At 38.7% G+C, this 15,729-nt stretch overlaps 1 protein-coding gene across 1 annotated transcript in view; it reads right to left on the reverse strand.

Annotated features, from left to right (window-relative positions):
• The window catches only part of l(2)09851 (WD repeat-containing protein 1 l(2)09851), a 78,645-nt gene that overhangs the window by 46,804 nt on the left and 16,112 nt on the right, over positions 1-15,729 (reverse strand). The window lies entirely within an intron of this gene.

The raw sequence follows: 15,729 nt of genomic DNA on the forward strand, positions 1-15,729 counted from the left end.
TGGGAGATTCTGAAGAGAAGTTGCAGAGATTGGTGGATGAATTTGGTAGGGTGTGCAAAAGAAGAAAATTAAAGGTGAATACAGGAAAGAGTAAGGTTATGAGGATAACAAAAAGATTAGGTGATGAAAGATTGAATATCAGATTGGAGGGAGAGAGTATGGAGGAGGTGAACGTATTCAGATATTTGGGAGTGGACGTGTCAGCGGATGGGTCTATGAAAGATGAGGTGAATCATAGAATTGATGAGGGAAAAAGAGTGAGTGGTGCACTTAGGAGTCTGTGGAGACAAAGAACTTTGTCCTTGGAGGCAAAGAGGGGAATGTATGAGAGTATAGTTTTACCAACGCTCTTATATGGGTGTGAAGCGTGGGTGATGAATGTTGCAGCGAGGAGAAGGCTGGAGGCAGTGGAGATGTCATGTCTGAGGGCAATGTGTGGTGTGAATATAATGCAGAGAATTCGTAGTTTGGAAGTTAGGAGGAGGTGCAGGATTACCAAAACTGTTGTCCAGAGGGCTGAGGAAGGGTTGTTGAGGTGGTTCGGACATGTAGAGAGAATGGAGCGAAACAGAATGACTTCAAGAGTGTATCAGTCTGTAGTGGAAGGAAGGCGGGGTAGGGGTCGGCCTAGGAAGGGTTGGAGGGAGGGGGTAAAGGAGGTTTTGTGTGCGAGGGGCTTGGACTTCCAGCAGGCATGCGTGAGCGTGTTTGATAGGAGTGAATGGAGACAAATGGTTTTTAATACTTGACGTGCTGTTGGAGTGTGAGCAAAGTAACATTTATGAAGGGATTCAGGGAAACCGGCAGGCTGGACTTGAGTCCTGGAGATGGGAAGTACAGTGCCTGCACTCTGAAGGAGGGGTGTTAATGTTGCAGTTTAAAAACTGTAGTGTAAAGCACCCTTCTGGCAAGACAGTGATGGAGTGAATGATGGTGAAAGTTTTTCTTTTTCGGGCCACCCTGCCTTGGTGGGAATCGGCCGGTGTGATAATAAAAAAAATAAAAATATTAGCGATGGTTGATTGGGGTTTATTATACAACCTGACCAGCTCAGAGATACGCACTCCACTTTCATATTTATCAATGATCTCTTTCTTCATCTCCACAGTAATTCTCACCCTTTTTGCTGTAGGGTTGGCACTAGAAGCTTTCTTGGGGTCCATGGTGACTTATTTTGCAGGTGCAATCACTAAAAAGGCTGTGATAATATGAAATGTTCCAGTTGTATGTTTGGAAGCGACCGCTGTGGCTGGCTGGCTTGTAAACACTGGCACCAAAGGGACAAGTGAGGCGCGCTCAGGCCAAAGTGGACGTGTATGGTACGGAACGAAAAACGCTGGTCGGGTTTTTAAGCGCTAGTCGAGGCAAAATTTTTGCGTTTAAATGAATCGCTAGTCAGATTTATCGTTAATCGATGCAATCGCTGGTTGAGGGTCCACTGTATTAATAACATAGAAACATGACATATACTCTAGAACGAATAAAATATGTCATTAAGTATGTCACAACTGTTGTTGTGTTGGTGTTGTTGGGTGTATAAGGGCCACTGAGACATAAGACTTACATAGTGGCAGTGGAGGTGGTAGTTGAGACCAGAGACGGCGGTGTTGTCAGTTGCCCTATATCACACCAACAACATTGGAGGAGTTAGGATTGTGCTGTCTTTTTTCTATCGATTAATTGCCTAACTTACTTGCTACACTGTTAATGCTACACTTTATCACTGGCTAGCACTATAGCCTTTATCGACTCATGGTGTTTTAGTATCATACATATCATAGAATCACTGAAGAAGGCACATTCTCCCCTCTCTTCCTCCTCCACTTTGGTACTCTGCTACGAGTTCCTTCTTGAATTCTACAGTCTCTCACCTTCTTTACCAAAGGTCTGGCACTAGTACAATATTTTATGATGTTTTCATGTGTTTTATGATTGTTCATGGTTCAATTTGAATTCAGGCCTAATAAAAATACTAATGATGCTATTATACACATGCTAGAACATATATACACTGCAATAGAGAAAAAAGAAGTCCCACTGGGGATCTTCATTGACTTACGTAAAGCTTTTGATACAGTTGACCATCACTTGCTCCACGTAAAATTGTCACACTATGGTATTAGAGGGCACTCCCTCAACTACCTCAAGTCTTACCTCAGCAACAGAAGCCAATATGTGTACGCAAATGGGGCAAGCTCTTCCGCACAACCAATTACAGTTGGTGTCCCACAGGGAAGTGTCCTTGGCCCTCTTCTCTTTCTCCTATACATAAATGACCTACCAAATGCTTTGCAATTACTCAAACCCACACTTTTTGCAGATGACACTACATACGTCTTCTCTCACCCGAGCCCAGTCACGCTAGCCAATACTGTAAACACCGAATTACAGAAAATATCTACCTGGATGAGGACTAACAAACTTACACTAAACATTGACAAAACCTACTTCATTCAGTTTGGTAACAGAGCTACAGATGTACCTCTTAACATAACGATAAACGGATCACCTATCACAAAGCTAACAGAGGGAAAATTCTTAGGAATCCACCTCGATAATAGACTCAAATTTCATACACATGTACAACAAATTTCTAAGAAAATTTCCAAGACTATAGGCATACTATCGAAGATACGGTACTATGTTCCACAGTCAGCCCTCCTGGCCCTTTATCACTCTCTTATTTACCCCTATCTCACCTATGGAATTTGTGCATGGGGCTCAACAACAATTAACCATCTCAGACCACTAATTACCCAACAAAAGGCTGCAGTTAGAATAACAAATTCTCACTACAGGCAACACACTCCACCAATATTCAAAACACTCAACCTACTCACCATACAAAACATCCATACTTATTATTGCACCTATTACATACATAGAACACTTAACTCTGATATTAACCCTCCCCTCAAACATCTCCTTGCCAACCTCAACAGAACACATGACCATAACACAAGGCACAGATCACTCTTTGATGTTCCTCGTGTCCATCTCACGCTATGCAAAAACTCAATGCACATAAAAGGCCCTAAAATCTGGAATTCATTACCTGTAAATATAAAAGAAACACTACCTGTTTACAAATTCAAGTCTCTTCTCAAAGTTCACTTACTCACTCAAAACCAAATAAATACTGAATAACTGAACCTTATAAATTGTATATCCAAAATGTTACTCACAATTATATCACATAAATGTTAAACCTAAAACCCAATCTAACTTTGTTATTTTTTTAAATACACTACCTAACAGAATACTCCATTCTACTGAATGAACAGCAATGCATGCAACCATATGACCTGTCTTTGTAATACTCATTTGTGCTTTATAGTTATCTGTTTACAATAATGTCTTATCACTGATTTCATCATTGCTTAGTTAATCTTAAGTTAATTTTAAGCCAGCCCGTAATGCTATGCATATAAGTGGCTTTGGCATGCTGCTCTTACCTGTATTTTTTTTTGTACCTCTGTATGTATGCTAAAATTTCTAAATAAATAAATAAATAAAAGTAAATGCTATTATTATATTTCCCTACAATATATTTGGGCACCAAATATTTGTGATTTTTCAACATTCGCAAGGTTCTTGATCCCCTAACCCTCGCGAATGTGGAGGGAGACCTGTATTCAATGCTATTATTCAATATTATTCAGGTGGCAATATTATTCAATATTACGGCTTACATGTATTTATCTATCACAATTGATCTAATATGGGATAATAAACAATATAAACAACATAAAAACATGGTACATACTCTAGAATGAATAAAATATGTTATTACATGGCGAGTGATCGCTGTCACTACCGAGGTAAAGTAATTATCCCAATGACCACAGCTTCCCATGCTTCCCCTTCTAAGGTATAAAAGAAAATGGAGTTTTGGAGAGGCTAACTACACACTAGATCACTAGTGCAGTAAGAAAAACACTGAAACAATTGCAATATTCTCGAAAAAAAAAAAGGCCAAAGAGGACCTACATCATGCAGGAGGAAAAGGCACTGCCAGGACACAAGCCTATGAAAGACAGGCTTACCAAAGCCCCCAGAGAGGGCTTTGATACCTGAAGTCTTTATGGAGGGGTATTCCCCTTCCAAAAATTAATCAGTCTTCCCTCTCTCCTCCTCCCATCTTCAATAAGCCAACAAGAATCTTCAGTGAAGGTATGTAATAAAGATTTAACCCCTTGACTGTCGAAACCCCAAATCCTGAGGTGTCTCCAGGTGTCGCAAAATTTCCAAAAAAAAAAAAAAAAAAAAAAAAAAAAAATTCTTATGAAATGATAGAGAATCTTTTCCCGATTGTAACGACACCTAAAGGATGAAATATGATGGAAAACTGACGGAATTATGCTCTCATGAAGTTAGCGACCTCGGCAATATTTGCCCACTGAGCCCTATTTTCAGCTAATTCCATTGTTCCAGATGACCAAACTCATAGCTATTTCTTTAGAACTCCATTTGTTCTATCGATTGAGTACAAGAAACTGCCCATTTACCAATTTCAACTACCCAATAACGTGGTCAGAAATTTGCAATTTGGCCAATTTCACAAAAATTAAAAAGGATGACAATTTCAAAATAGGGTCCAGAATGAACAATGCAGACATTCCTGGCTCTAAAATAACATTTTCTTTGTTCATCAGTCACGTCTCCAGACCCCTCTGATATTACTCTTGCTTTCTATTTTGAATTTTTATTCATAAGAACATAAAAACATAAGAAAGAAGGAACACTGCAGCAGGCCTACTGGCCCATGCAAGGCAGGTCCATGTCACCCTCACCCCTAAAGCTTAGACCAATGACCCACCTAGTCAGGTCACATCCATTGAAGGGAGGAGCATGACATCAGACCTAGTAACACAAGCTAGTCAGGTCCAACTCTCACCCACCCACACTCATTCGTGTATTTATCTAACCATTTTTACTTTCCTCTTAAAATGGGAGTGTTAATGCAATATGGCATCAGTGAATCCCTGGTGTTTGCCATGCTATTTGCCCTACCTGGCACTCAATTGAACTGGTGCTCCCACAAGGTACTAAGTGCTCCCAGATTTTTTTAATACTGCACACACTGAGTGCACAGACCCTTTCTTTCATGTATAGGTGACTCAAGCCTATTGTGCCAAATCTGAAGGAATGAAAAATAAAACGTTGATCTACGTTTGGAGAACAAGGGTTAAAGTGCATGCATTGTGCTTCCCAACTCCAACACTCAAGTCTAGGTAACTGGTTTCCCTGAATCCCTTCATAAAATATTATCCCTTTAGAACACATGAAACTTTGGAAAGTTTCCAGACAGAATCGAGAGACGTGTAGCTCATGGAGCATGTAAACAGTGGGACGCGGACACTGTAATAGTGAATCAGGAGCTGTATAAACAAATTTTTGGGTACAGTATAATTTGAAATATCTGTATTGGCAAAGTGCCGTAAAGTGGGGCCATCCTGTACACATTTACACTCAATAGTCAGAATATTTAGTGGGGGGAAAGTAAAGCAATACTCCAGTATATGATCATAAAGTGGCGGTGTAAAGTAAAGGTTTATTTCTTTGTAAACGTTACAATATGTAATTACAATTTTGGTTTGCTAAGTAGAAAGAGATTCAAACAAAAAATAGATTTACTGTTATACAGACTACTGCAATATTGTAATAATTGTATAATAAATAATGTCAACCTATTCATGACTGCATATTAGAATGGCTACTTGGACATTTATTGGAAAGTGACATCATTTGTTTACTTTTGAACATCGGCAAAAATCAAACATTTCCCCTACTTCGAGCTCCATTTCAAGGTTCTTTTCATAGTAAAGCCAATCAAAATCACCTCTATTTCTATAATATGTTTTCCATTCTATCAAATGAGACCAAGAAAACGAGAATAAAACCATAAATACTTTACAAAAATAGACCACAAAGTCGGCATATTAATTAACCCTTTCAGGGCCCCCAGGCCTTCTCCGAGACTTGTTCTCAGGGTTGCCAAAAAAAAAAAAAAAAAAAAAAAAAAAAAAAAAAAAAAAAAAACTCATGAAAAGATAAGAGAATCTTTTCCCGATCATAATGACACCAAAAGTATGAAATTTGATGGAAAACTTGTGGAATTATGCTCTCATGAAGTTAGCGGTCTCAACGATGTTCATGCATCGGCGATTTTGCCCACTTTGAGTCCTATTTTCAGCCAATTCCAGTGTATTAGTCGACAAAAATCATAACTATTTTGCTAGAACTCCATTTTTTCTATCGAATGAGTACAAGACCACCCATTTACCAATTTCAACTATCCAATAACGTGGTCAGAATTTAGCAATTTTGCCAATTTCACACAAATTTCAAAAGATGCCAATTTCCGAATAGGGTCCAAAATAAACAAGAAAGACATTCCTGGCATTAAAATAACAAGTTCTCTGTTCGTTAGTCACATCCCCATCCCCCTCTTATATTTCTTTGGCTTTCCACTTTGAAATTTTATTCTTACAAAAAATAGAAGATTTACTGTTATGCAGACTACTGCATGAGTGTAGAAATGGTATAAATAATATCAGCGCACTTGTGAAAGAATATTAGACTCGCCAGTTGCCATGTATTGGATGCCTGGCATGATCTGTTTACTTTTGAACTTTGGTAAAAATCGAACATTTTTGCTAATTTGAGCTCAATTTCAAGGTACTTTTCATTGTAAAACCAGTCAAAATCATCTCAATTTCTGTAATATGTCTTCCATTCTATAAAATGAGACCAGGAAAACTAGAATACAACAATAAATACCATATGAAAATACAGTGCAAAGTCGCTGTTTTAATCCAAAAACACAAAGCTTTTTTTTCTCATTATGTACTGTGTGCTGCAGGATTTTTTTTTATACTGTGCACACTGACCACATAGACCCATTCTTTCATATGTAGGCCTACCAGCTTTCTCTCACTAGATTTGAGGGCGCTAGAATTTAGGCGTACTAGTTCGTCAAAACCCCTGGTGCGTAAGCCGTACTAGTACAGCCGAAACCCTGAAAGTGTTAAAAAAAAAAGGTCGGAGTTTTTTTTTCCTCATTATGCACTGCGTGCTGCAGGATTTTTTTTATATGGTGCACACTGACCACACAGACCCATTCTCTCACATGTGGGCCTACCAGCTTTCTCCTGCTTGATTTGAAGCCACTAGAATTATCGAGTATATATACGTCTGAAACACTGACTCGTAAGATGTATATATACGGCCGAAACAGCCAAAGGGTTAAATGTTCATTTAATTATTTTATTTAGTTTTCCATGTTTTGTGTATGTAAAACTATAATCAATCTTTAAAAAATGTATTTTTTGTTAACATTTTTGAGTGTCTGGAACGAATTAATTGTATTTACATTAATTCTTATGGGAAATATTGCTTCGAATTTAGGCCGACCTTCTGGAATGGATTACAGTGGAACCTCTACTTGCGAGCGCATCCACGTGCGAGTTTTTCCAAATATGAGCAGTCGATAGGTCGATTTTTTGCTTCCATAAGTGAGCAAAATTTCCACAAGCGAGCAGACCTCAAGGCAGGTTCCTTGACGCTGGTGAGGGGCTCTTGCTCTTGATCTAGGGAATTATATCTCATTTGGTTTGTTGGACTATCTTATTGAAACTTGGGCAATGTATGATGGAAAGATGCTTCTTAATGTACACCAAAAATGAAAGAAATCTAAGCATAAATAATGGAGTTCACTTCTCAGCAATTAGCCACCCCTTAGCGGTATTTTTGTATGTTTTTTATGGTTGTATTCTCGTTTTTTTGGTCTCATTTGATAGAATGGAAGATATATTACAGAAATAGATATGATTTTGATTGTTTTCACGATGAAAAGTACCTTGAAATCGAGCTCAACGTAGGAGAAATGTTTGATTGTTTTTTCTATGTTCAAGATGTCCATTCCAATATGCAGTCGTGAATGGGTTGACATTACTTATATACAATTACTGCAATAAGGCATAACAGTAAATCTTATATTTTTTGTGTGAATAAAAATTACAAATTATTTATATTGTAATAATAATAATAATACATAATAATAATAATATGTATAATAATAATAATAATAATAATAATAATAATAATAATATGTATAATAATAATAATATGTATAATAGCAATACATAATAATAATGTACTACATAATAATAATTATAATAATGGACAGCTTCAAAAGGCCATCACTAGATGGCAGTGTTTACCACAACAAAGAGGGAGCGGTTGTGGCCGCCTCCACCTGTTACATAATGACATATTTTATTCATTCTAGAGCATGCATCAGGTTTCTATGTTATTTATATTGTTTATTATTTCATATTAGACGAACTCTGATAGATAAATAAGCCGTAGAGTTGATGATAGCGAAATATTCTAGGGTATATATCAGGTTTGCATGTTATTTATATTGTTTGTTATGTCATATTAGATGAACTGTGATAGATAAATAAGCCGTATAGATGATATTAACAAAATTATTCAAGAAGTATTTTGTCCTGTCTCCAGACAAACTCTCGCCCACCACCGACACTGCCCGTACCACTACATGAATTACACATTTTATTAATTTTAAAGCAGACATCAGGTTTCTATGTTATTTATATTGTTTATTATTTTATACTAGAAGAAGCGAGATAGAAAAGTAAGCTGTAGAGTTGAAATTAGCAAAATTATTGAAGTACAGACTTCCACTGAAACGGAATAACTGCATTTCAACTAATTTAAACGAGGAAAAGTGACTCTGCAAACGAGCAAATCTAGTTGTGAGTAAGGTCATGGAATGGATTAAACTCGCAAGTAGAGGTTCCACTGTATGGCCGAAAAATGAGGTTCCACTGTATCTGAATGCATGCACCTCCTCCATACTCTCTCCCTCCAATCTGATATCCAATCTTTCGTTACCTAATTTTTTTTGTTATCATCACCATACTCATTCTTATATTCACTTTCAATTTTCTTCTTTTACATACTCTACCAAACTCATCCACCAACCTCTGCAACTTCTCTTCACAATCTCCCAAAAGCACAGTGTCATCAGCAAAGAGTAACTGTGACAATTCCCACTTTGTGTTAGATTCTTCATCTTTTAACCCCAAACCTCTTGCCAACACCCGAGCATTCACTTCTCTTACAACCCCATCCATATATATATTGAATAACCATCGTATAGTTTTGGAGTGGTTGGTGCGTTTATTTAATAAATGTATGGAAGAGGGTAAGGTACCCAGGGATTGGCAGAGGGCATGCAAAGTTCCTTTGTATAAAGGCAAAGGGGACAAAAGAGAATGCAAAATTTATAGGGGAATAAGTCTGTTGAGTATACCTGGTAAAGTGTACGGTAGAGTTATTATTGAAAGAATTACAAGTAAGACGGAGAGTAAGACAGCAGATGAACAAGGAGGCTTTAGGAAGGGTAGAGGGTGTATAGATCAAGTGTTTACAGTGAAACATATAGGTGAAAAAAAGTTTTTGTGGCATTTATGGATTTGGAAAAGGCATATGACACGATGGATAGGGAGGGCAATGTGGCAGATGTTGCAAATGTATGGAATAGGGGGTAGGTTATTGAAAGCAGCAAAAAGTTTTTACGAGAACAGTGAGTCTCAGGTTAGAGTATGTAGGAGAGAGAGAGATTATTTCCCAGTAAAAGTAGGTCTTAAACAAGGATGTGTGATGTCACTATGGTTGTTCAAAGATATAAACGTCTAAAGAATAAAACGTCACAATACCATGACTAGAATAATGTACAAATAATCCACACATAGGAGAATGACAAATGTGACAACAATTCTGTCTGACTTGGGCCACTGACCAGGTAATGATTCAAGTAGGACTGAAATGCCATCATAAGTTCCATTCTCCTATGTGCAGGTTATTGGCATACATAAATACCTCTTTGACATCCCACGAGTCTGACTCCTGAGTAGAAAACCCCTGCACTTAAAAGGCTAGAAAATGAGGAACTCCCTACTGGAAGATTTTTAAAGTTCCCAACCTGTCTACCAACTACAGTAGACCACTAAATTACACAGATTCACTTGCCACATTTTGGTTTGCACTATTTAAAAATTGTGGCAAAATTTTATATAACACTTTGTAAAATCAACATAACACGGTTCCGTTTGCAGGCACGGAAAAAAAATCCAGAACTCAAGCTGCAGCCTTGTTGTGGGTTAGCAGGGGAGACCTACCGCCATCTCCTGCCACCCCCAACACTCAAGCCACCCTCATCCCAGCCTTCATTAATACTCGTCCAGTTCCATTCTGTCCTAGGACAGAATTGTGTTTTGATCTTTTAATTGCCATATCTTGTATCTGTCAAGCAATCATAACACCCAGTAGGCATACGAGTGTTGCTGGAAGTGGCTATAAAAGGTACAGTGGAACCTCTACTTGCGAGCGTGTCCACGTGCGAGTTTTTCCAAACATGAGCAGTCGATGGGTCGATTTTTTATTTTATTCATAAAGAATTTTGCCCGGTCTCCAGACAAACTCTCGTCCACCGCCGACACCGCCCATATCACTACACGAATGACATATTTTATTCATTCTAGAATATATATCATGTTTCTATGTTATTTTTATTGTTTTTTATGTCATGTTAGATGAACTGTGATATATAAATAAGCCATATAGATGATATTAGCGAAATTATTCATGAAGCATTTTGCCCGGTCTCCAGACAAACTCTTTTCCACCGCCGACACCGCCCATACCACTACATGAATGACATATTTTATTCATTCTAGAGTATATATCATGTTTCTGTTATTTATATTGTTTGTTATGTCATATTAGATGAACTGTGATAGATAAATAAGCTGTATAGATGATACTGTATTAGCTAAATTATTCATGAAGTATTTTGCCCGGTCTCCAGACAAACTTGTCCACCGTCGACACTGCCCATACCACCACATGAATGACATTTTATTCATTTTAGAGTATATATCAGGTTTGTATGTTATTTATATTGTTTATTATGTCATATTAGATTAAGTGAGATAGATAAATAAGCCGTAGAGTTGATATTAGCGAAATTATTGAAGTACAAAACTCCACTGGAATGGATTAATTGCATTTCAATTAATTTAACCCGTTCAGGGTCCAAGGCCCAAATCTGAAGTGGTGTCCCAGTGTCCAAGAATTTAAAAAAAAAATTTGTTATTTTTTCTTGTGAAATGGTAGAGAATCTTTTTGTGAAGGTAATAAAACAAAAAGTACAAAATTTGATGGAAAATTGACGAAATTATGCTCTTGCAAATTTTGATGTGTCAGCGATATTTACGAATCGGCGATTTTGCCGACTTTGACTCCCATTTTAGGCCAATTATATTATTCCAGTCAACCAAATTCTTAGCTATTTCACTAGTATTATTTCTATTCTATCGATTGAGCACAAGAAATCGCCAAGTCAACTGTTTCAACTACAAATTAAAGTGATCAGAAATTGTTAATTTGGCCAATTTTACACAAAGTTCAAAATATTCCAATTTCAAAATAGGGTCCAGAATAAACAATGTAGGTATTCCTGGAACTAAACTAACATTTCCTCTGTTCATTAGTTACGTTTTGAGGCTTTACAAATAAATTCCATTTTGATTTTTTATTCACATAATGAATTTTTATTCACACCAAAAAATAGAAGATTTACTGTTATGCAATAATGTAATAATTATATAAATATCATCACCATATTTGTGAATGCATATTAGACCCACCAGCTGGCGTGCATTAGACATGTGAGGTCGCTTGTTTACTCTTGAATATCGGCAAAAATTTAACATTTCTGCTACTTTGAGCTCAGTTTCAAGCCATTTCCAGTGCTAAAACCAATCAAAATCATCTTTATTTCTGTAATATGTCTTCCATTCTATCAAATGAGACCAAGAAATCGCAAATACAACTATAAAAAACATACGAAAAAACACTGCAAATTCGCTGTTTTAATCGAAAAATCATGATTTCAGTTTTTTCTCTCATACACAGCGTGCTGCAGGATCTGTTTTATGTGGTGCACATATACCACATAGATGTATTCTCTCATATCTAGGCCCAAATGTACCACTCACAGTTTATCAGAGTGAGCTGAGCTCATGACGTAGATCTACAGTTTGGACCCTGAACGTAAAGCCATAGATCTACGGGACGGACCCTCAAAGGGTTAAATGAGGAAAATTGACTCTGCAAATGAGCAAATCCAGTTGTGAGCAAGGTCATGGAACGGATTAAACTCGCAAGTAGAGGTTCCACTGTATAAGCATTTAAGTTTTAGAATTAACAAAGAAAATAGAGATATTAGACAAGAGACAGCCTGTGGCCTTAATGAAGCATCAGTTCATACAATTACAAGGAATGAGGTAAATATATGAGTTTGTGACGAATAACTGACTGACTTGACTGATTTATTGACTGACTTACTGATTTAAAGTTAGACTTTTTCACTGAAGAAGACCCTGACAAATCTAGTAGTGCTGTGAAACGATGTCAAGAGCAGCTGATACTTTGTTGTGTAAAATAGCCCAGAAGTCCACTACAGAATTTATGTACACTCCAGTACAACCATCGGCTTCAGTACCAGAACTTCTACCATCCATCTCAGCGCAGTAGGGCCACAGTATAACTCTTCACTCTCTTCACAATCGACAAACACAAGCACCCACAATTTAAGGTAAGAAATACATGTACGTACTACTACTTCCATTGCATTTGTAGTCTTAAGCAGTAAGAACAACATAATACATCACGAAAATGAACTACAATTACATATTCACTTTTATTTTTGTAAGATCTGGAGGTCTAAAAAAAAGTTGTTTGGCTTTTTGGGGAATCCCAGGAACGTAACCCTATTTTTCCCGTAAGTTCTTCAGTTTATCTAACACAGATTTAACTAACACGGCATTTTCAGGAATGTAACTAAGGTGTAATACAACAGTCTACTGCACTTCAAATAAACGTCAGAAAAAACATCTGAATTTTGATGATTGCTGTCAGCAATCATACTCATGAACTTCTTGTCTCAACTACAGTATAGTGGACCCCCGGATTACGTTGTCATCGGATTCGTAATATTCGGAATAAGTAACGTTTTTTCGTCAAAATATTGGCTTGGTGATCGTCACTGAACTTGGTAATACTCATTTGTCCCGAACATGTCCACGTGCCGACACACCATTATTTTTCAGCCAGTGAGGATGATCCCACACATTCATACAATACATTTTGTATTATTCCATTTCTTTTTAGTGCTTGCAACTGCTAAATAAGCCACCATGGGCCAAAAGAAAGCTCCTAGTGCCAGACCTTTGGTAAAGAAGGCGATAAACATGATAGAATTCAAGAAAGAACACACTAGCCAGGGTTCTTCCCCACACACACCAGCCAAGGCACTTCCCCCACACACACCAGCCAGGGTACTTCCCCACACACCAGCCAGGGTACTTCCCCACACACCAGCCAGGGTACTTCCCCACACACCAGACAGGGTACTTCTCCACATACCAGACAGGGTACTTCCCCACATACTAGCCAGTGTATTTCCCCACACACACCAGCCAGGGTACTTCCCCACACAAACACACACAATTTGATTTGAGTGGGACTTGCACATGAGTGAATAGAATTATCAAAGCTTATTGCTTGGGAAGCATTGAAAATTGGGTTGGGGAAATACAATTCTGTTAGTGGGATTGTTTGTGAAGGACCTGCCTAGTATGGGCCAACAGGCCTGCTGCAGTTTTCCTGCTTTCTTATGTTCTTATGTACAACAGCTGAGGAAATTGCTTCAGAGGAGAAAGAGACAGGGAAGAAGGTGCCTTCTTCAAAGATTAAGGACATTTGTGCAAAGTGGAGTGAGGTTTACCTGGAGTTTACCTGGAGAGAGTTCCAGGGGTCAACGCCCCCGCGGCCCGGTCTGTGACCAGGCCTCCTAGTGGATCAGAGCCTGATCAACCAGGCTGTTACTGCTGGCTGCATGCAAACAAACGTACGAGCCACAGCCCGGATGGTCAGGAACCGACTTTAGGTGCTTGTCCAGTGCCAGCTTGAAGACTGCCAGGGGTCTGTTGGTAATCCCCCTTATGTATGCTGGGAGGCAGTTGAATAGTCTCAGGCCCCTGACACTTATTATATGGTCTCTTAACGTGCTAGTGACACCCCTGCTTTTCATTGGGGGAATGTTGCATCGTCTGCCATGTCTTTTGCTTTCGTAGTGAGTGATTTTCGTGTGCAAGTTCGGTACTAGTCCCTCTAGGATTTTCCAGGTGTATATAATCATGTATCTCTCCCGCCTGCGTTCCAGGGAATACAGGTTTAGGAACCTCAAACGCTCCCAGTAATTGAGGTGTTTTATCTCCGTTATGCGCGCCGTGAAGGTTCTCTGTACATTTTCTAGGTCAGCAATTTCACCTGCCTTGAAAGGTGCTGTTAGTGTGCAGCAATATTCCAGCCTAGACAGAACAAGTGACCTGAAGAGTGTCATCATGGGCTTGGCCTCCCTAGTTTTGAAGGTTCTCATTATCCATCCTGTCATTTTTCTAGCAGATGCGATTGATACAATGTTATGGTCCTTGAAGGTGAGATCCTCCGACATGATCACTCCCAGGTCTTTGACATTGGTGTTTCGCTCTATTTTGTGGCCACAATTTGTTTTGTGCTCTGATGAAGATTTAATTTCCTCGTGTTTACCATATCTGAGTAATTGAAATTTCTCATCGTTGAACTTCATATTGTTTTCTGCAGCCCACTGAAAGATTTGGTTGATGTCCGCCTGGAGCCTTGCAGTGTCTGCAATGGAAGACACTTGTCATGCAGATTCGGGTGTCATCTGCAAAGGAAGGCACGGTGCTGTGGCTGACATCCTTGTCTATGTCAGACATGAGCACGAGGAACAAGATGGGAGCGAGTACTGTGCCTTGTGGAACAGAGCTTTTCACCGTAGCTGCCTCGGACTTTACTCTGTTGACGACTACTCTCTGTGTTCTGTTAGTGAGGAAATTATAGATCCATGTACCAACTTTTCCTGTTATTCCTTTAGCACGCATTTTGTGCGCTATTACGCCATGGTCACACTTGTCGAAGGCTTTTGCAAATTTGTATATATTACAACTGCATTCTTTTTGTCTTCTAGTGCATCTAGGACCTTGTCACAGTGATCCAATAGTTGAGACAGACAGGAGCGACCTGTTCTAAACCCATGTTGCCCTGGGTTGTGTAACTGATGGGTTTCTAGATGGGTGGTGATCTTGCTTCTTAGGACCCTTTCAAAGATTTTTATGATATGGGATGTTAGTGCTATTGGTCTGTAGTTCTTTGCTGTTGCTTTACTGCCCCCTTTGTGGAGTGGGGCTATGTCTGTTGTTTTTAGTAACTGTGGGACGACCCCAGTGTCCATGCTCCCTCTCCATAGGATGGTAAAGGCTCGTGATAGGGGCTTCTTGCAGTTCTTGATGAACACGGAGTTCCACGAGTCTTGCCCAGGGGCAGAGTGCATGGGCATGTCATTTATCGCCTGTTCGAAGTCATTTGGCGTCAGGATAACATCGGATAGGCTTGTGTTAACCAAATTTTGTGGCTCTCCCATAAAAAATTCATTTTGATCTTCGACTCTCAGTCTGGTTAGCGGCTTGCTAAAAACTGAGTCATATTGGGACTTGAGTAGCTCACTCATTTCCTTGCTGTCATCTGTGTAGGACCCATCTTGTTTAAGTA

Source organism: Cherax quadricarinatus, chromosome 30, assembly GCF_038502225.1.
Source record: "Cherax quadricarinatus isolate ZL_2023a chromosome 30, ASM3850222v1, whole genome shotgun sequence".
NCBI classification, from domain to species: Eukaryota; Metazoa; Arthropoda; class Malacostraca; order Decapoda; family Parastacidae; genus Cherax; species Cherax quadricarinatus.